The 20,616-nt window shown below is 36.2% G+C and overlaps 1 protein-coding gene and 1 long non-coding RNA gene across 3 annotated transcripts in view; both read left to right on the top strand.

The window, feature by feature from the left end:
- LOC145671086 (cyclin-L1) overlaps window positions 1–20,616 on the top strand; it is a 100,501-nt gene that overhangs the window by 41,697 nt on the left and 38,188 nt on the right. The window lies entirely within an intron of this gene.
- LOC145671087 (uncharacterized) lies at window positions 594–20,282 on the top strand. Its single transcript, XR_014128442.1, has 2 exons — window positions 594–6,785; window positions 18,631–20,282. It is a non-coding gene; the product is annotated as an uncharacterized LOC145671087 (long non-coding RNA).

The following is a 20,616-nucleotide window of genomic DNA, read 5'->3' as shown; positions in this document are numbered from 1 at the left end:
CCCATAAATTTTTTAAATACTGATTACTGTCAGTGTGATATGTAGTAAACTACTTGGAAAGAAGAGAAAGAAACAGAAACAGTTTTTATGTAACTTTTGTAATTAATAATTAACAGTTAAAATTTTTCTTTTAGAAGCAGATGGTAAAAGTTAGATTTGCAGTTACACAGATATACTTCTTTGAAGGTGTGCTTATCACTTAGGTGATTATGTTAAACTTATTTCTTAGAAGTGTGTAGTGTAATGATATTTACTGTTAATAGCAAATCTAATTTTATCTATAAAGAAAATTATATAGCTTATGTTAATGATTCAATGTAGGAACTTAAGTGCATTTTAACGATCTACTGAATTCATATGTATGTATATAGAATGGTGCATGCTTTGCTTTGTGCCTTTTTATATATCAGACAAGATTCTTTAAAATGCATTATCACCACATCGAATAGCTTTGGGAATTAGTAAGGTAGGTGTTGCTCAGAGAGCTTTTACTTACTTTTCACAGATTTCCATCGGTGAGTCAATTCTTCACAATTTCCCTCAGAAGCCATGGTGCCCATCTGCTGTGGTGGGTCGGCGAAGCCAAGGTTATCACAGCCATCCAAGATGACGTCATTAAAAAAAATATAGAACAATTTTATAGGATCATTCCGTTGGACATTGTTTTCTAATGTGACTTCTTTGTTTACGCTGTATTGTGAGGGACAGCTGCAAAGTACAGATCGCTGGAAACTTGTCTGATAGAATGATTTTTTTTAATTAGTATAGCATTTATATGATGGTCTATAAAATATATTTTCTTGTGTACTTTATATATAAAGCTAAGTATAGTTAGTAGTAAATGGTCTATGCTGAGAAGTAACAGGTATTCTCGATAGTAATTCATTTATCACTTTACTATATTTTTAAGCCCTTTAAATATTTGAATATGTTTCTGTGTGATATGAAATATCACTAAAAGTATGTAATCTCAAATTCAGTGTTGATAATAACAAATTTCAGATAAAGTAAACTTGTCAATAGAAATTCATACGTTCATGAATTTTAACCAGCTGAGGGAAAGAAAATTGTTCGTGATCGTTGAATTAATTTTTTAGAAATATATAGTAAATTCTTTTACTGAATACGTTCAAAAAAATTTTTCATTTTATTACTAACAGTAGCTGTAGTTGGGTGCTTAAGAGGACGGTGTTCTTTTGCCATATGATTAAATAATCAAATGCCTTAATCAATCCCAAACTTTGATTATACAAAGTTTTATTGCAATGAAAGAGACGAAGACTTGATACTTAAATTCCTGAATATGTTTTAATAATTTCTTATTAGTGCAATATAATAAAATGGGTTAATGTTGGTTAATTTACGAACGTTATTGTGGTTTCATGTGAGTCTATTTGTAGAAGTTAATTCATTGTTAGTTACGTGAATAGTGGTTTACTTAATGTTAAGAAATTAAAATTTTATCAACACTTTTTTTTTTTTGGTTATATTTTACGTAGCAACTACTATTACCTATATGTTTCATGGTAGCTTCCAAAATAGTTTTTAGTTACACACTGATATATACTGAACGAATTTTGAAACAGCCAGTTCTGAGAAAATATCCTCTTCTATTGTTAAATAATTATTTTACTGTGAATTAAAACGTCAAATTAACTGAGATGTTCGCTTTTGGATAAGATAGTGCTATATACTAAGAAGAATTAAGAAAGTCGTTAAAATACGTACTTTATTTCAAACGTTCTGGTTCCAAGTGGTCAGTTGTAGAGATGATGAGATCTGTTAAATTCTTCGGAGCTTTTAGCCATTTGTAGAGAAGGTTCTTATGGATACGTTTTGTTTAAAAATTTAAAGAACCAACTGTAAAAATCTATTAACCCTTTAAATATTGATGGTATATATACACCCTCCTCAGTATAGAGTTGTAGTGCGGATGGCGTTTATATATACACTTTGAATTTAATTCTACTGGTTCTGAGTGTGGATTCCGTAAATATATTCCGAGATATTTTTCTTCTCAATTGCTTTACGGAGCGTAATAATAGTGTTGCAATGCATACAATAAAAAGAAATACTGATATTTCTGTTTTTATTTCTATTTGCAAACAAATTTGCTAAAATCATTTTACGATAAAATCTTATAACTATTCTATCAGACCTTGTTTTCATATTGTACTAAAACTCAGCAACACACTCAGCAAGGCTATGAGATAATATGTTTAAAAAAACACAATCACGTAACAGTTTCTGGAGTGGAAGTCTGATGAAGACCCAGTTATTGTGTTGAAACTGTTAGGTGATTATTTTTTTTATATACATACTATCACATAGTCTTGCTCAGTATGTTATTGCGTTTTAGTACGATCAAATCTTACTTAAAAAGCGACTTGTCCCCAAAAATTTCCACATTTGAGTGGTTAACATCTTTATTAAACTCATTAATCCATTTGTAACATGTTTGAATGCCATTACTGCTAGTCAGGTTCGCTGAATATATGGACGTCGTATGATTTGGGGTGTGATACATCTCAGAATATTTAGGTGAACACCATTGTTTCTACTTCCAGTTATAGTCTGTCCTTTATTAAAGCATAGTACACCTGCGTGTATGTTTATTTTTTTGAAGGTTAGCTTCCCTTGAGCATCGATGATACTACAGTTTAAGATGGAATTCGAACTCGGTAGTGCATTTAATGTTCTTCCATTGGGAATCGAACCCGGGACCACGTGCATCAAAGGCACGCATGCTAGACACAAGGCCACGAAATTGTCATTTGAGTAGAGGACCAAACATTATTCGCGCGAAGCTTTCTCGTCAAATGAGGCGAGTGGGTTTGAGATTTTTACAAGTTTATATGTTAACTAAAACTTACTTAGAAGAACCTTCTTCTCTAAAATGCTCCGAAGGAAATGGTAGTCTCGGGCACTGAAAACTAAGAAAAATTAAAGTTACCATCTTGGATCCAGTACAGTTGAAATCAGGCAATTTAAGTACTTTTTAATATTTGTCTTTTGCAAAACACCAAAAGATAGATTGTGTAGATGTAGGACAGGATTAAATAAAATAGAATACATAGAATTTAGAAGCTTAATAGTACAGGGTGAGGCAAACGTCCATCACCACCCTTTTATTTTTGAAACTGCGTGAAGAATGATGATGCAGTGTTGAATGTAGGTTATATTGGGTTGGGGGCGTACCAGATGGTGCCATTTGGCATCATGGCGTTCATCTTGAAATCAGAATAATCCAGATCCAATATTTCGAATGGGAAGGGAGCGTGCGGTACCTGATTTTAGGCTAGAATTTCACCAGAAATACGAATCTGAAGTTTATTTTTCACCTAACTTTAATCAGTAATGAAATTTTGTGAAGAAAACATTGCATTGGGATCCTACAAGATATACTCTGTATTCCTCTTTGTGTGCTGTACATAATGCAAGACGTTTTTTCCAATCCTGATAGACGCGGCTGGAAATAATACTTCCGGCGTCATAGAGCCACAAGTGTGCCTGATTCGTTGTTCGAGGTGTCGGAGATCATTTTTTTTTTCTTTCTTGATAAACAAGTGCCTTGAGATGGCACCATAGATAAAAGTTAAAGGGTGCCAGGTGGCGCGAACGGGGTGACCACTCAATTGGCCTGGGAACGGTGCATCCAACTACTCCCTGGCATAATGCATAGTGAGGAGAATCACTATCTTGTTGGAAAAAGGCAAAGAAGCCACTTGGGTTCAGCAGTGATGGGAACACCTGTTCCTGCAACATTTCAAGATATCGATCCCAGGGCTCATAGCGAGTCACTTTTTTTTTTAAAACTAAAAGTTACTTTTTTTTTTTTTTCAAATTTGTCACTAAAAGTTACTTTTTTGGGAGGTAAAGTGACTTTTTCGTGTGATTTATGTTTTGCATTGGCAGTTTTCTAAGAAAAATATAAAAATAAGTGGAAAAAGGCAGAAACTTGTTACTCATTATTCTTCTGAAAGCTTCAGTACTTGCTGTCACGTGTGAAACAGTCAGCTTTATTCTCACTTCAGCTTTTATTCTATCTAAATTACAATGGATGGTTGGTGGATACTTAAGCTCTCAAGGTGGGATTGAGGACCCTTCTGTGTCTATTCTTTCTTCTATCATAATAGTCTTTTAGTATTCTCTCGTAATAGTTAACGCTCCGTTCGACGTTGTGTGTGTGTGTATTTGTGTGGTTCATCATGTTCGTCTTGTGTTATGCTTCTTGTATGTTTTTCTTAAAAGTAGGTGATGAATTTGAATATTTCATGGCTTTGAGAACACTCAATGCTAAGTGAAATATAATGTCTGGGAAGAAGAAATTCGGAAATAGGCCAGAACTGGTTCCACTTACTTAGAAGCTTCTTACATCTGCTAAGTCTGCTTACCGTAACTTCAAAGCACACTTAGAAAACCTAAGAAAGGAGGAAGCTCAAAGAAGTAAAGAAGAAAAGATAAAACAACAAACAGAGAGAGAGGTGATGGAGAAATTGACAAAGGGGGAAAAGGGGCATAAGATTTTGGTCACTTTTCCTTGTGCTTTTTGTCACTTTTCAACTATTTACAAGAGATCAGACCACTATGAGCCCCTGCCATCCCCATTTAGATTCTCATGAATGAAGAACTGTCCGATGTTACGGGTGTTATATAGTCACACCATGCCATCATCTTTTCCACATCAATTACCCTTGAGGCATCTGTCCATGCTGGGTTTGTGTCTGACCAATAACAGCGATTCTGTTTATTTACCTCACCGTTTATATGGAACAGTCTAATCACTAAACACCACACTAAGAGGAAACGTGGGATCCTTGCATCACTTCGTCACAGCTCATTCTGCAAATTGCATTCTTCTATCTGGATCAACCTCCGTTAGGGATTGCTACAGTTGGAGTTTGGATGCCGCTTGTTTGTGTGCAACACACGGAGTATCAATCTCGCTGCAGCTGAACGTCTGGTACTGGGTTTCGGACTTTTCACTAAGGATGGTACAATCCGCGGCAAAAAAACCTGCAACATGAGGATGTAAGTTTATTGTGAAACTACGCCTAACAGCACAGGGAATGAACATAACGTCTAAGTGGAACGAATCATGCCAGGATAAACCTCGGCCTCCTCCCGTGCACACTTATTTTGGAGCAAAAGACTTCGTCATTTCACAATAAACTTATATGCTCATGTTGCAGGTTTTTTGCCGCGGATTGTACAATTGTTGTTGTTCTTGCCTCTTCCGTTGCAGTCCTCGGGTGTCGACTGCGTTGTTTGTCGTGTAGAGACCCAGAAACTTGAAATTTCTGCAAAATACGCAACACTGTGGTATGTGCAATATTGTCCGTCTCTGGATACCGGGCATTGAAGTCATCAGTGATGGCGCTGCGTCCCCCACTGATGAGAACAATTTCAGTCCTTTCTTGGCGGGTTAAAGTCATGTTTCATCACCTGAAAAGACAAATCAAAACTCTTTACATGATGCAGTGTGCAACATACAAAATTTCATTACTGATTAAAATTAGGTGAAAAATAACTTAAGATTCGTATTTCTTGTTAAATTCTAACCTCAAATCATGTGTCGCGTGCCTCGCTTCCTATTTGAAATATTGGATCTAAATTCAAGATGGCCACCATAATGCCAAATTGCACCATCTGGTACAGTCCGCAGCAAAAAGCCTGCAACATGAGCATGTACGTTTATTGTGAAACTACCAACAGCTTAGGGAATCAACATAACGTCTAAGTGGCACGAATCACGCGAGGAGAAACATCGACGTCCTCCCCCTGCACAACTTATTTTGGAGCAGAAGTCGTTTCACAATAAACTTAAATGCTTATGTTGCAGGTTTTTTGCTGCTGACTGTACACCCCCACCTCAGTTACCCACATTCAGAGTTTCGTCATTTTCCCTCAATTAGTTTCAAAAATACAAGGTTTGTGCTGGATTTTTCCCTCATCTTGTATTTGGAATAGTTTTTTGTTGACTCACTACAAACTAAAGAGCGTGAAGTTTTAGTTCATTGATGAAGTAGGCTATGGTTAGTCATAAATAAATGCAGTGCACTTCCAACTTCCAGATTATTTGAGTTTGACTCGAGAAATCTGTTTTGAATGGTAGTTTGGTGTCGGGTTTCTCTGCTGTCCAACCTTGTGTGGTTCGGATTCTATATGAAGCTGTAGATTCAAGTCTTGTATTATAGCATTGGTGCTGAAAAGTACAAAATTTTGGCGCTTGAGTGAAATTTCTAAATATTAGTATAGGTCCAGTATGTCCTCCAAATTCGTTTTTGTGAGTTCCGCCAAATCCCAGAAAAAGCAAAAGTACAATTAATTGCAGAATAGAAATTCTTTTCACGTTCTTGTTACTTTTTTATATACTTTGAATATAACCCATAAGTCAACTAACCTCCCGGAAATTAACTATGTTGCGAGTTAACATTCGATTTGTAGTACTGTTTCTCGTAATCTTGGATGGACGAGGACCTTCTATTTTGTTTTTTGTAAATGCTAATACCAGGAGCACTAATAACGAACATTTTTCAAAGCTATTTCCGCATAGAATCCTTTTAAGCATCCCATAAGATACAGCTTATTAAATATTCATATTAGTGTTCATGCTATTTCAATTTGTGGCCAGTAAGATTAGTTAATTGTTTTGTGTGTGAGCAAAAGAGAGGTAGCATCATCCTTTTGCAGATCTACTGATAGCGTTCTACCGTAATCAGTTCGTATTCTTGTGAGGAGAATAAACGTGTGCGTTGGCATTACATAGGCTTCTAGCAAATAAGGTAAGTACTAATGAAGGTAATCCGGAAGTTTGTAGTTCTTTTCTACATATTTATTTTTAATGGTGGAAAGAAAAGTCAGATCTAGAAGCTCCTTAATGTTTTTCACTTATTTCTTGAAGCAGAGAAAATTAAGAGTAGCAAAGTTGAAATCACATGTAATGATCAGAGTGAAATTTAATGTGATGAAAGTACTGTTGAAGTGTAGTAAGTGAGATTGTTCTTTTCTGTAATATTTAAATTCCTGTTACAAAAATTCCAGTAGATATGTAAAGGTCGTCATTGAAATCTAAGTAAGAATTAATATATGGAAATCATTATTAGTTTTATCCACTTGAAAAGCAAGCTAAAAATTTATTCACTTTGCTCTTCCGTCTCTTGTTACATATTCCTTCAAAAAATAATTTACCGATTTTTTGTTGACTGCTGACAAACATTTTCAAACTTCCTATATGGGTTTTCGTAGTGTATAAATGTTGTCATTATCCTTCTTTTGGGGCTGGTAACAACTATGAACGTCAATGATATTTCTACTTTGTCCATGTTGCTTACATCGGATCTAATTTTGATTCCTTAGAATCATCACGAAAATTCGTATAACTGTTTGTGAAGGATTTTTTTTTTTAAAATACTTTCAGCTTACCAATATTGTATTTTGTATCTAGATGTTTAGAAATACTTTATATTGTAGCGTTGTATTTGGCAACACGAATGTTTTTCCACGCGTCTTTGCACGAACATGAGTCTTCGTAGACGTGCGAAGTCCAGTGGATTAATGAACAGTCTTTTATACCCTGTAAAATTTTTCTCTTATGTTCTTTGGGTTGTAGTCCCATGTAACATAGAGAAAAACTTTATCAGGATATAAATGTTTATTTACTAATCCACTGTATTCCGCAGTTGTCTATAAATTTTCATATTTGTGGCAAGATACTTGCATAGCAAGATGATGAAAAGGGATTAAACATCAAATATATTCGTGATGCCAATAACTTTTTAAAACTAGGATTGGCTTTCTACTATTATTTTAAAACCGTTTCTTTCTTTTTGCAATCGTGAAAGGAACTAATGAGGTTTACTTTCCAGCGACGATAGAAAAAAATATGGTGAACGTTAAAAACAACAAGCCGAAAAAGTGATACTTAAATGGCCGTCTATCCTTCGTATCTCCCGATGTATGTACACTTGCCTGGAGGTATCGTTTAACGTATCCGCACATGTTCTGTGAGTATGGGGGTGGGAGGACAATGTCATATCCTAATTCCACTGCCTTCATCATGGATGCATGAGCGGAATGAGCTGGTGCGTTGTTTGGCAACAGTAGCACCCCTTTCGTAACCAATTCACGACGTTTCTTCTTCAGTTCCTCTCGTAGCTTAGTCAGGAGATAGGGACAGTAGGTAGTAATAGTTTACCCCTGTGGTAGGTAATGTCATGGTGACCCCTTCACAGTCCCAGAAAACGGCAAGCATCACCTTTGCGGCAGACTTCTCCACTCGTGGCTTTTTAGATTGTGAGGTCTAGGGGTGTTTCCATTGATTGTTCATTTTCTTGTTTCATAATGATCCATTCAGCTTCTATCCATTGTCACTAGTCTGCCGAAAAAAGTCCTCTTCATCCACCTTACAACGATGCAACATTTCTCGTATCGCGTCCTCGCGATTTCTCCTGGAACGATGTGAGAAGTCGTGGCATCTACCGTGCTGACACTTTCTGAAGATGGCACTGGTTGTGAATAATACTTTAGGCCGACCCATAACTCTCACGTACTTCACACATAACACTTTCAGTTGTTATCCTTCTGTTTTCCATTATGATCTCAACTTTCTCCAGCATGATCAGTGAAAGATGGTCTTCCAGATCTAGAGGCGTCCACGGTGGTCATGTGTCCCAATTAGGAATTTCCGTTTCCACTTGGATACCATCTCATAGGATGGACTTGCATCTCTTCGTGGTTCTATCTAGGTGATTTTTCCTGAAGATGGAGGAACTTAATGACGCTCCGTGCCTCGAGCTAATTAATCATAGCATCTTCAGTGTTTTTTTTATAAAGACTCATGGTTTAACACTGTAAAATGCATGTTCGAAGGGGTTCGTAGTTTATCATCTAAGTGATTACACGAACTTTTTGATACTTCCTCGTACGTAATATAAGCGATTTTCTCGAAAACTATTTTAACAGTTTTATTTATTTCATAGAATATTTCGTTAACAAGAGCAGTTTTCTCAAAAACCTGTAAGGCGATTTTTTCTTCATATTTCGTAAATGTTTCATTAAAAACTCTGCAACATGGAATAATCCATTTCTCTTTGAACAGATCCACAGAGGGTAATTTGCTCTTGTTCCTTAAACAATTTCGTCAAATATGGCTCTTGTGATTTTGTTGATGTTTGATAAATTAATAGCCCTTACATATAGAGTAAGTTACTCCACTTGAAAAATCCACGAGGAGTAGTTTATTTTTGAAGTTCAATTTTCTTAGGACGAAATTTTCTAGAAATTCCTTATTTCGTTCATAGTTCAGTTACGAATGTTTCAGTGATAATTGCAGTATAAAATGATTTAGTTTAAGAAATTGAAGAAAAAAAGTCTTTTATTTTAATTATTTTTAGAAAGTGTTACTAATATTTGCAAGAGAGGAATGCTAAAATAATTCCAAGTTAAAATGTAATTGACAACTGTTGCATGAATACCACAAGGAAATAAGTTTTGGTGGGTTTGTTTTTGAACATATGATTTAAAGTTCGGTGTATTCACCCGTGATAATGAGCAATGGCGACTGCCAGAATAAATAATCCCGCAGTTTGTTAAATCGCTCCGCATAACTTACATGAAATAACGTTTTCCTGTTGAGGAAATTCACCATAGATCGAGTGCCCAATCAGGTCATAGAGTAGTGACAATGTATCTTCACAATGACGTTAAATTCTTTCTATATAAAAGTAGTTCTGATTGACTGACTGACTGATCAACGCCCAGGACAGGTTTAATTGTTTAAGTTAGATATTTGAAAGTTTGGCAGAACGAAAGTACCACTGAGAAATGATATTTTGAAATTCGACGGGAAAGAGGGCTGGCAATTATTATTTTAAAATATCCTATCTTGGAATCTCTGAAGATTAGAGACATTAATTCGGTATATAGATTTCTCATTTGAAGTAACTAGACACGTATTTCACCGTTTGATATTTCTCCTACTTAAGAAAAGATGTTAAAGACTTACAATTGTTATAATTGGAGGTCCCTAACGTTAAAGACTTGAAAATTGGTATTTATTCTTTTAATTTAAATCAATTAAAGACATGTCTAAGTGTTTTTTGATGTTTTCCGTAGAAGGGAATAAAAATGGCTAGATGACAAAAGAAAGTGGTGGTTGCAACCCTCATAAAAAGATGGCCATATCTAAAAGTCCCTTAAGATTAGACATATATTAAGGATAGGTATATGAAACTTGGTATATGAACTCCTTATTGAAAACAAGTGGAGGCATATGCTACAATGTTTCAAGATATTGCGTCACAGCGTCTTCAGAAATTCCATTTTTAAAGAAAAGGGGACAGTTTATTTTTTTCCCCAATATAAGAAAATTATTTCGAGGTTGCCCGTCTCATCGTTACAGAGAAACGGATAAACCATTTGAAATAGGGGGGGAAAAGGCCGACATCGAATTTTATCATATTATTTTGAAATGCATAAGATTTTTTTTTTTTTTTTTTGCATAGACTAATGCCATGAACACTTTCTTGTCGTGCGAAAAATGGAAGTATTGGGTGAAATATGAGATATGACGCGGTAGACCGAGCAGACACAGGGTCTGTGGGCGAAGTACCCAGCTAGCCGAAAGGTAGTAAATAAGTAAATTGAATTCAGCTAGTGGAGAAGGTAGTAGCCGCTGTTTTTCCGTAGATCAGGATTATGATAAGTTTCCAGACCCGAAAACAATAATCGTAACTCAAGTTTACGGCAAAACGACGTGGCAAAACATATGTCCAAGTTCTACTGTCCGTATTGTTCAGAAAGTAAAGTTTCTATGGGAAATTTTCGGTCGCGCATTTTAACTACCAGGACTTGTATTTTTTGATCTCTTCGTTTACTTTTACTCCAAGAAGTTCTTTTCGTTCTTGCCTATGAGAGGGTAATGAGAAGCTTGAAATAACAATATTGAACAGTCGAACGCGATACTTCTTTTTCTTTTCTCCGCGGGGTACAAAATGTAAATTAAAGTATTGACAAAAAGAAGTACATATGTTTACAACTACCAAATATTTTTTTCCGTGATGAGTTTTTGAGGATTCATGGGATATTGAGTAACTTAATACATTTGCTTTCGTTGCGAGTGTATGCAAGTTAAAACATGGAATTGTAATGGCTTGACCCGATTAGTTGGTTGTATAACTATTCCACTTCAGTTCCCATCTCTCCCCTGGTGCAAATCTTGTTTCAAGTATCCTATAGCAAGGCATAAACTGGTACGAAACACTAACAGAATGCCAAAATTGCAGTGCTCCAGGGAAATTTCAAGACTATTTATCTTTTGGAAAACTCTCCGAAAGAGGTTATCAGATGTGCACTTCACTATATAGATTTGAAGTATAGGTATTAGTTCTCGCCACATTCCCCTTCAATTTTCTACACCTGTGGAAATAGAAAATATTGCAGAAACAACCACATTCGGTTCCTTCAAGGGATGGTGGTTTGAGACCAACTAATAAAATTTCCGGCAAAGGTGGATTGAGGTTAAGAAAAAAAACTCGAGCAGTGCATTCTCTTGCCGAAAATGGCGGACAACCAAGTATAAAAAGGGCTCTTCTTCCACAATTTTTTATTTAGGTTATAAGAATTACAGAGATTGTTAGGCGCCAAATATTCGTAAAAATATGTTTATTGCTTTTATATATAAAGGTAACCAAGAAAGTTCTATCGCTTTTTCACCCATCACGTTCGAACATCGATGTGTCACCTAAGACGTACCTGGAAGATCAAAAATAGTCCCCATCAGTATCGACGACCTTCTTCTGCCAACGTTCTGGAAGGCCATGGATTCCATCGCGGTAGAACTTGATGGGCCGTGAAGCGAAGAACATATCAAGTGCATTTTGCACCTCTATTAGGGATTTAAACTAGCGTTCTCTAAGGAGACTGTCCAAGGAATAGAACAGGTGATAATCGGACGGTGCAAAGTCCGAGGAGTATGGTGGATGTAATAGTGTTTCCCATCCAATGGTGTCCCGGGTCATCCTAGCCACGTGTGGCTTAGCGTTGTCCTCTAACAGGAGGACCTCTTCGCGATTCAAAAGTGCTAGTTCCAGAGTTTTGATTTTTTTCTTTTAACGGCTCAACTGCTGATAGTACACAGTTGCATTGATGCTCTGAGCAGCTGGTAGCAGTTCCTGATGCACGATGCCGCGAGCAGTCCACCAAACACACAGGAGGACCTTCTTCTCGCGTAGTGCTGGTTTCGGCTGTTTTGGAACCGATTCATAGGATGCTAACGAATGATGATGGCGCCGTGGAGCATCGTATAGGACCCACTTCTCATCACATGTCGATACTCTGTCCAGAAATGACTCCTTCCTCAGACGAGACAGCAAAGAAACACAGATGTTTGCTCACGTTGCCTTCTGGCCCTGAGTCTAATCATGTGGAACCCATCGACCTAACTAGTAGTGCTTCTGAAGTTGATGGAGGTACTGGCGAATGGCTTCTCCATTCACACTGAATTGTAGTCCGTTCCTTACATGTCTCGCCACTCTTTGCCTCAATTGTTGCCTGAAGATCTTCATTTTGTACATGTGTTGGACTTCCGGCACGTGGTACGTCTTCGAATGTTTCGTCACCGTCCTTAAACTTGTTAAACCACCGCTGCACTGTCCGCGTAGTCACGACAGCATAACCAAGGCCTGGCATATCTTCGCCCCGTTGCAGCGGCGTTTGACCCCAGTTTGAACTCATACAGCATACACGCCCTTACGACACTCTGTGGAGGTTCCATGTTCACTCTGTCCTTACGCAAGTACATGGTGTAACTGAACTTGGATATACTCATACCAACAAGTGACCTTATCCTTATCTCCAATCTTATTCAACTCATAGTCCGGGGAAGAAGCTGATGAACCATGATTTTTTTTTTCATATATAAGGTTTTTTCAGCTGATCTTATATGATTTCGGGGTGCTGATTTCGAATTCGATGAGTGCCACTCCGTAAACCTTGGGGAAACTTCGCAAACGGGGGTAAAGGGGGGCGGTTCTGTTAACATGTATCAAAATGCTGGATTCTCTCAGCATAGTTTCATTTTTCTCGTTTCCTATTCACAGTAGAATACCAATTCATGCCTATGTTATAAATAACCATACTAGTAACCTATTAACAGAATTTGATAATTTTCTCATAAATGTCAGGGTTGCCAACTATAATTAAAAATTTGCAAAAAATAATTTTTATAAAGAATATTTTATTTTACAAAATTTTCACATAGAAAATGTTAAGAACAAGAGAAGTGTCATATATATTCCAAATATACAGTCCTTAAACTCTCATATGGGCTATGAATAAAATCCAGACAATCACTAAAAGGGAAATATAGCCTTAAACGTTTTTGTTGTGTAGAAATTCTACTTTATCTCTTGAACGTCATAGTTGCCAACTATCATGGATTTTTTTATTATTATTATTTTGTGTCGAATTTTTAGTGATAAAAACGTAAAAGTAAACGAGATCTATGCAAAGTATATGCAATATTTTTATTTACTCTTCATGTCACTTCGAATATGCTATAATCGTAGGGAAACATTATTTATGAAGGCTACAATTTCGACAGCGATATGAGAATATTTCTTCCGTAAAACGGAGTAATACTGCCTAATTTTTTCACGCAGTACAACAAACCAATTATGTTTTTCCAACAGTATCTGCATACTTACCTGTTGTTGAGAGCATTATGGTATGTTGTTTGGAGAAAATAGAAACACAGTACAACAGTTTTATCAGAATTAACGCACAAGGAAAGCGTGGACTCCTCTTCATCACTCTCTTCTGTTTTTGGTCCATTCATATACTTGCTTTGGCAGATACATAACAACGTGAACTTCGATGACCATTTAAGGGAACCCGGCTGTGCACGAGCAGCAAATTAACTTTACTACTTCAGGCGCTATTAGTGTATCTGCGAGCAACATATGAGATACATTTTCTTTTGCAGCATATGGCAAATATTTCCATATGAAGTCTTTTGGATCTAGATCAGGAGGATTAGTTTCTTCAGCTGATTTTCTTACGACTGTCTGAAGATGAGCGCGCATATAATGTTCCTGCAATGCACCAACAGTTGGAGGAAGCTTAAAAAGGGATGGCAGACTTGTGATTGTCTTGCTAGCCATTTTTTCTTCCAGAGTCGAGCTCGTAAATCTTTGGTAACGTTTTGTCCAGGACTGTATAACTGAGCAACAAATGTATTACACTGCTTTGCTATTACACTTTCTTCAGCTTTGGGATTGCCAACTCCTTCAGGTGTGCCTCGAAACTTCGATAGAATGTTCAGCATTTTACCTTTACCAATCCCAACAAGAAATGAAGTATGTCACCGCCAGTTAGAGAATGGGTTGCCAGAATATTCACTATATACGGACTGTGCGTTCATACACCTTCATTTATGTCAATTACTTCTCTGGATCCAGCAATTTTTTCCATTACGATTGGTGTGGTTGTGGTTAGCTTTTGAACATATACATGATATGCAAGCAGCACTAGTACATCTGTATCATCTCGCTGCACCCGTACAGATTGGTCAGTAGCATTTTTTAGCCTCCCTAAGAACTGTGTGTACCATATTTACGTCAGCTTCTTCGTGTGTTGCTGGTTCACCCTATAGTCCAGCTCCCACTTCAATCGGCAATGGTTGTGGTCCTGTGGTAACCAATCTATGAGATTCATGTATGCTTATGTCCATTAACGATTCTATGACCAACGAAATAAGTTGCTTTTTCGTATTCATTGACGTCAATACGAACCTCTTTTGGGTAAAGAAATTGATAATGTAAGTTTTTTTTTTGTCTTGAATTTCCTTGTCGCTTCCTATATGTTGCTGCTTTGATGCTCTTCACAGTATCTATCGAATACGACATGCAGAATATGGGCTTGTTTGAGCCCACTTTTCACCATTGCTGTGAATGTCTTTACATATACAGTAGCGGATATGCTTGCCATGATACGTGCCAGAGTACTGCACAACTGTCAAGAATGACAGTTTGATGAGTGCTTATTAGCAATCTTGCTGATTTCATTACGGCGAATTTGTGTTGAAGCACATTTTTGGGGGTTTCTCGCATTTCGCTCTTCTCATTAAACAGAGCAGTTGGAACTGCAGCTAATTCGTGGTCAAGCACATTATTTACATCAACATCACGAAATGATACGAGCAGGACCACTGCACGAACATAAATAACACCGGTCTATTATCACTTCTCGTTTATCACTGAGCCTAACTTCACTGATTTCGTGACGTCTAACATTGTTTTCTGATGGCTACTACAATATATAGAATTCCAGATTCTTTAGACGATCATTAAGGTCATCCCCACGATGTCTAATACTTTCTATCTTTTTCGATTTATTTACGTTCTTCTCTTGACTACAAAAAAGAAAAATTTCATTTTTATCAATTTTGTTGTTACTTGTACTGAACGCACACGTTTACAAACAGTTCGTAAACACGTCCGTCACAAAGAGCTAAAGGAGTGTATAATTAAAATAAGCTACTTTCTTCTCAGATAACAAAAGTTAGGGTGAAAACTATCTGATTCTTCGCAGATATAAATTAGTTTACGACGTCGCCTAAACAACACAGAAGTTTGCATGTTCGTAATTTGAAAGCTTTTCGTTTGTTTTGATGTGTGAAAAATTACTTTGTACTGTTACTACATCTATGAAAGCAAAATTCAGATAAAATTTTCCTCCCAAATCTTTTCTCCCTTGCTTGTCTGAAATTCTATGAGTAAATACAAATGAAGGGTACGGGGAAAAAACAAGGAATGTCCATGTATGTGCTTTTTCGGATGCTTTGTCCTATCTGTTGGTGACTCTTGGCACTATTTGACTATCTATACCATGCATTCGTAGATGTAGAAATGTTCAGGTAAAAAGTGGCAAAATATTTCATAATCCTATTCTTTGTACGCGGTTTTCAATATTAAAACGCCGTTATCTCGAAAATGCAGTTTTGTGACATTCCTTGTTTTTTCCCCTTACCCTTCAAATGTTGTATATACTTTGCATAGATCTCGTTTACTTTTACGTTTTTATCACTGAAAATTCGACACAAAATAATAATAAAAAAAATCCATAATAGTTGGTAATTATGACGTTCAAGAGAGAAAGTAGAATTTCTACACAACGAACACGTTTAAGGCTATTCACAACTGATTAAGGCACAAACTTGAAACAGTTTACAAGAAATATATATATTTGAATTGTTCCGAATGTTTTATTTTTGTGCTAACCATATTTAAAAATCAAAACTTGTACTTTCCCATTTCCTTTTTAGTGATTATCTAGCTTTTATTCATAGCTCATATGAGAGTTTAAACACTGTATATTTGGAATATATATGATACTTCTCTTGTTCTTAACATTTTCTATGTGAAAATTTTGTAAAATAAAATATTCTTTATAAAAATTATTTTTGCAAATTTTTAATTATAGTTGGCAACCCTGACATTTGAGAAAATCATCAAATTCCGTTAATAGGTTACTAGTATGGTTATTTATAACATGCATGAATTGGTATTCTACTGTGAATAGGAAACGAGAAAAATGAAACTATGTTGAGAGAATTCAGTAATTTGATACATGTTAAGAGAACTGCCCGCCTTTACCGCCGTTTGCAAAGTTTCCCCAAGATTTACGGAGTGGCACTTATCGAATTCGAAATCAGCACCCCGAAATAAGATCAGCTGAAAAACCTTATATATATATCGTGTGTAGTAGTCCATTGTTAACAGTAAGACGTGCCATTTTACTTTAATAGGAATAACAACTTAGCAAATTTCTCAACTTTAATGTAGCTTCCTTTTAACTGAACTCAATTTGAGCATGAGAAGGGTAGTTATTTTAGAGTTGTGGAAACTCCTCTGTAGAATGTTTCACCTTTACCTATACCAGGACAGTTGGTTGCAGTTTTTCGAAGAATATAAATGGATGTTCGCAGGATAGTTTTCTTCAATGCCTGAATTGGTGGTAGTCTTGTGAGCGACCTTTTGGCTATAGGCATATGTGGCAGCAACTGGAAGTCCAATGACCTTGCTATATTAGCTTATTCATTTCATGTGGGAAGGCGCGTTGTCTTATGAAAGCACATCTCTCACCCAACTAGTTTCTTCTTGGGAATTGCGTAACACACGAAGGATGCATTCAGCTGATGATGCTGTACGTATTGGGGAACGCTGTAGTTATGTGTCTTCTGCCTGACTACCACTTATTTTTTTTCTGGTGAAACTCCCATATGGACAGAGCTGTGTGGGTAGGTGCGTTGTCATGAAGAAACCACGCGTTTCTCACGATAAGTTGTCGTTTGCGTCTCACTTTCTCAATCTTTGCAGCACTCTTGGTTGAATGTTGACCGTGGTAAAACTCATGGTAGCGATCCCACGAATAAATATATATATATATATATATATATATATATATATATATATATATATATATATATATATATATATATATATAAATAAAATGTTATTAACATTGTTTTGATTTGATTTTGATTGCTGAAACAACTTCGGTTGTGGGGAGTCAGGGTCGTATGTGAAGACTCTCTCCAACACTCTGTGCACACTTCCACCCTCGTTTGCTGTTTGTCGGTAAGATATTTTGGGACTATTTTGTCAAACTGCGCATAGCAAGGTTTTCAGCTAAGTTTCTTTATCAATGTTGACCTCATCTGCTATAAATCGCCTAATCAGTCGCCGATTTGAGCGCACAATTTGACGAACTTTGACAATGTCCTAGTCTATTGGATTCCTTACAGGGTAGCACACGATCATCAGTCACTCCGAGAATTGTTTAACTCATTTAAACAGTACTGTTTTCTTCATGGCATTCTCATCGTACACCTGCTGTAACATTTCCCGTATTTTACTGCCCTTCTTTCCAGGCTTCACCAAAAATTTCATGTTTGTTCGTTGCTTCAGTTCCAGTTGTAACATTTTCACGATAGAACTCACGCGCAAGCACAAACAATGCACCACTCATCATGAAACCCTGACGGCTCAACACAAACACTGCTGTAAGGCACTATAATAATAGACATGTGAAAAAAAAAAAAAAAAAAAAAAACCTGCTTGTATAGTGCTGCCCTGTCAAACACGGTAGCGAGTTCGCGAAGACCTTGTATGCTTATTAGCATGTCCAAAGACGATACGAACACGATTTAATAGTTCTCTTTAAGTTTGTAAACAGTGAAATGTTAAGTGTACTGCTGGGTATTATGTAAGTGCTTTTGCAGTTAAATCATGGAATTCTGCTTTTTATATTAATATAGTATAGAAAGTAAGTTTATTTTTTTCTTAAATTGTAATCATCACCGACCTCTTGCAGACAGTGTACAGTGTAAGTGGTGAAAATTATCAAGAGAAAATTTAAAATTATAGAACATGTCAGGAAGAAAGATAAAGGTAAACGCCTAGGATTTCACATGTAAGTCTTTTCCTCCTAAACTAGTTACTTTCTAATGTAAAGCGTGACGGCGAACAGAGTAATCCCACGTTAGACTGCAATTTGTTCACGCGTCTGTATAAGATATATTGTACAATAATTTTGTTCTAAATAAGTTAGCAATGTTCTTTCTTTCAGACGCAAAGCATTTGCTTAAACCAAGTGCAAGCACATTATGGCAGATTTGTTGTGGTAAGATGCAGATGTGTTTGACTTTCAAATTAAACCTTGGATCCTGTGACAATGTTTTTTATGTTTTCGTCCTTGAGGATGATTAAGTGATGTATAATCTCCAACATAATCTATCATCGTATATATTCGTGTAATTAATATTGTGGTTGATTTCAATTCACTGACTTTTAGATACTTTAGTATGATAATAATTGTGTAATAGTTTTTTTTAAATATTTCCAGGACTTTATAGTATATGCAATTTATAGACTTAAGAATTGTTTCACTACACCAGTGGGCTGCTATGTCGGTTTAAGTTCACATCTTTACGTATGAACATGTAACTTCTGAGCTCGCATTTATTATTGCGGTATTGTTCTTATAAATTATTAGTAAGACGTAGGATTAAGTGACATATTCACAAGTAGACGATATTTTTGTCCACACATGTAACTGAAGCATAAGATTTTTCCTTTGTTAGAAATTGAGACATATATGTACTCTTATTCTCCCCTTAGAGCGCGTCAGTAGCTGGCAGTCAGCCAGCGAGTAAATATAACGAACTATCACTGGATTTTCATCTGATGCGAAATTAGAGCAAATCAAAGAACTTGTGTCAAGCTTTACGCACAAGTTGGTGTTACCCAAATGAACCAAATTTAGTCCTGGTTCTAAATTCTAGTCCAAATTTTGATATTTTTCTTTTAAAACTTCCCTTGAGAATGATGTATTGCGAGTACGTGTCACAAAGTCAAAACATTACCTAATGTGCTTTATGGAGGCGTTCCATCGCCTTGGTGATGCTGTGCAGCGTAAATAACTAAATCAGAACAGCGAAAATTTTGTTAGAAGCATCACTACTACAACACTTACTTAGTCTTGTTACGTAATAGAGACTTTTCATTATTGTTCCTGACTTTTGACCATTTTTCCGGACCTTCTTGAAATCGTTGAGTTAGTTTTGTGATTTAAATCATGACAGGCTGGGAATGCTATAGCCCAGCTGTGCTTTTATTTTCAAGTAAAGTTACCAAAAAGGTTTGCAGCAACTGTAGAACTACCAGAAGGAGCGTGCACAGTCGCAGAGATCATCTCCAAAAAAAAAGTCAGACATTCAAGTGAGTAGTTGTATTTTTCCCAAGCACCAAAGATCTATTACACTTCTAGTGGAGCACGCAATCTCTTGTTCAACATTGGTGATACTTTGCGAACGGCTGTAACTGAAGTTACAAGCTCAAGTAAAAGATTATCCGCACTTTTGTGTTTCAGAATTAACACATTAACAAAATTATACAGAGTTGAGCACTGACGAATTTTCTTTTCATGAACTAGATCAGCAGTTCATAATAGTTCATCAGTACTTCATATTTCCTCAGGAAGAAAGTTTGGGTTTCTCATGCAACCATTTATGCAGTACTTCCGGTACTTCTTTGTCCGTAGAAACGACCTCGTAATGCATCGTTGATCTGTCCAAAAAGATGATAACCGCAAGGGGATAAGATCTGTGCTGTAGACAATGTGTTCGAATACCTTTCCAAGCTCTCCGGCAGATCTTGTTAATAACTACTTTTCGACCACATTTTATTTAAAATGAAAGGTGGTGGCAAATCGTACAAAAATTTTTTTTTTTTTTTTTTTTTTAAATCAACTTTTATACTGTAGTCAGAATACGAAATAACTCATTTTAAGTTGCAGGTAACCTTAAAAACTATTCTTAATGTCACTGTTTATTTCACTAGCAAGTTTAATGGTCTGAATTAGTTATTTGTTAATGTAAAATGATCACTTAATTTTATTTTATTGTTTGAAAGGCGAATTTGTGAAATATGTAATTTCATTTCGTGCAAAATTAGGTATAAGATATATATATTTAAACTGAAAACCAAGCAGAGTGCATAGTCATTAGTAAGTAATGGAAATAGGTAAGTTCTTTATAAATAAGTAGATCCAGTA

This window comes from Thermobia domestica, chromosome 15 (assembly GCF_964235325.1).
Source record: "Thermobia domestica chromosome 15, izTheDome1.hap1.1, whole genome shotgun sequence".
NCBI classification, from domain to species: Eukaryota; Metazoa; Arthropoda; class Insecta; order Zygentoma; family Lepismatidae; genus Thermobia; species Thermobia domestica.
This window is presented reverse-complemented; position numbering and strand designations above follow the sequence as displayed.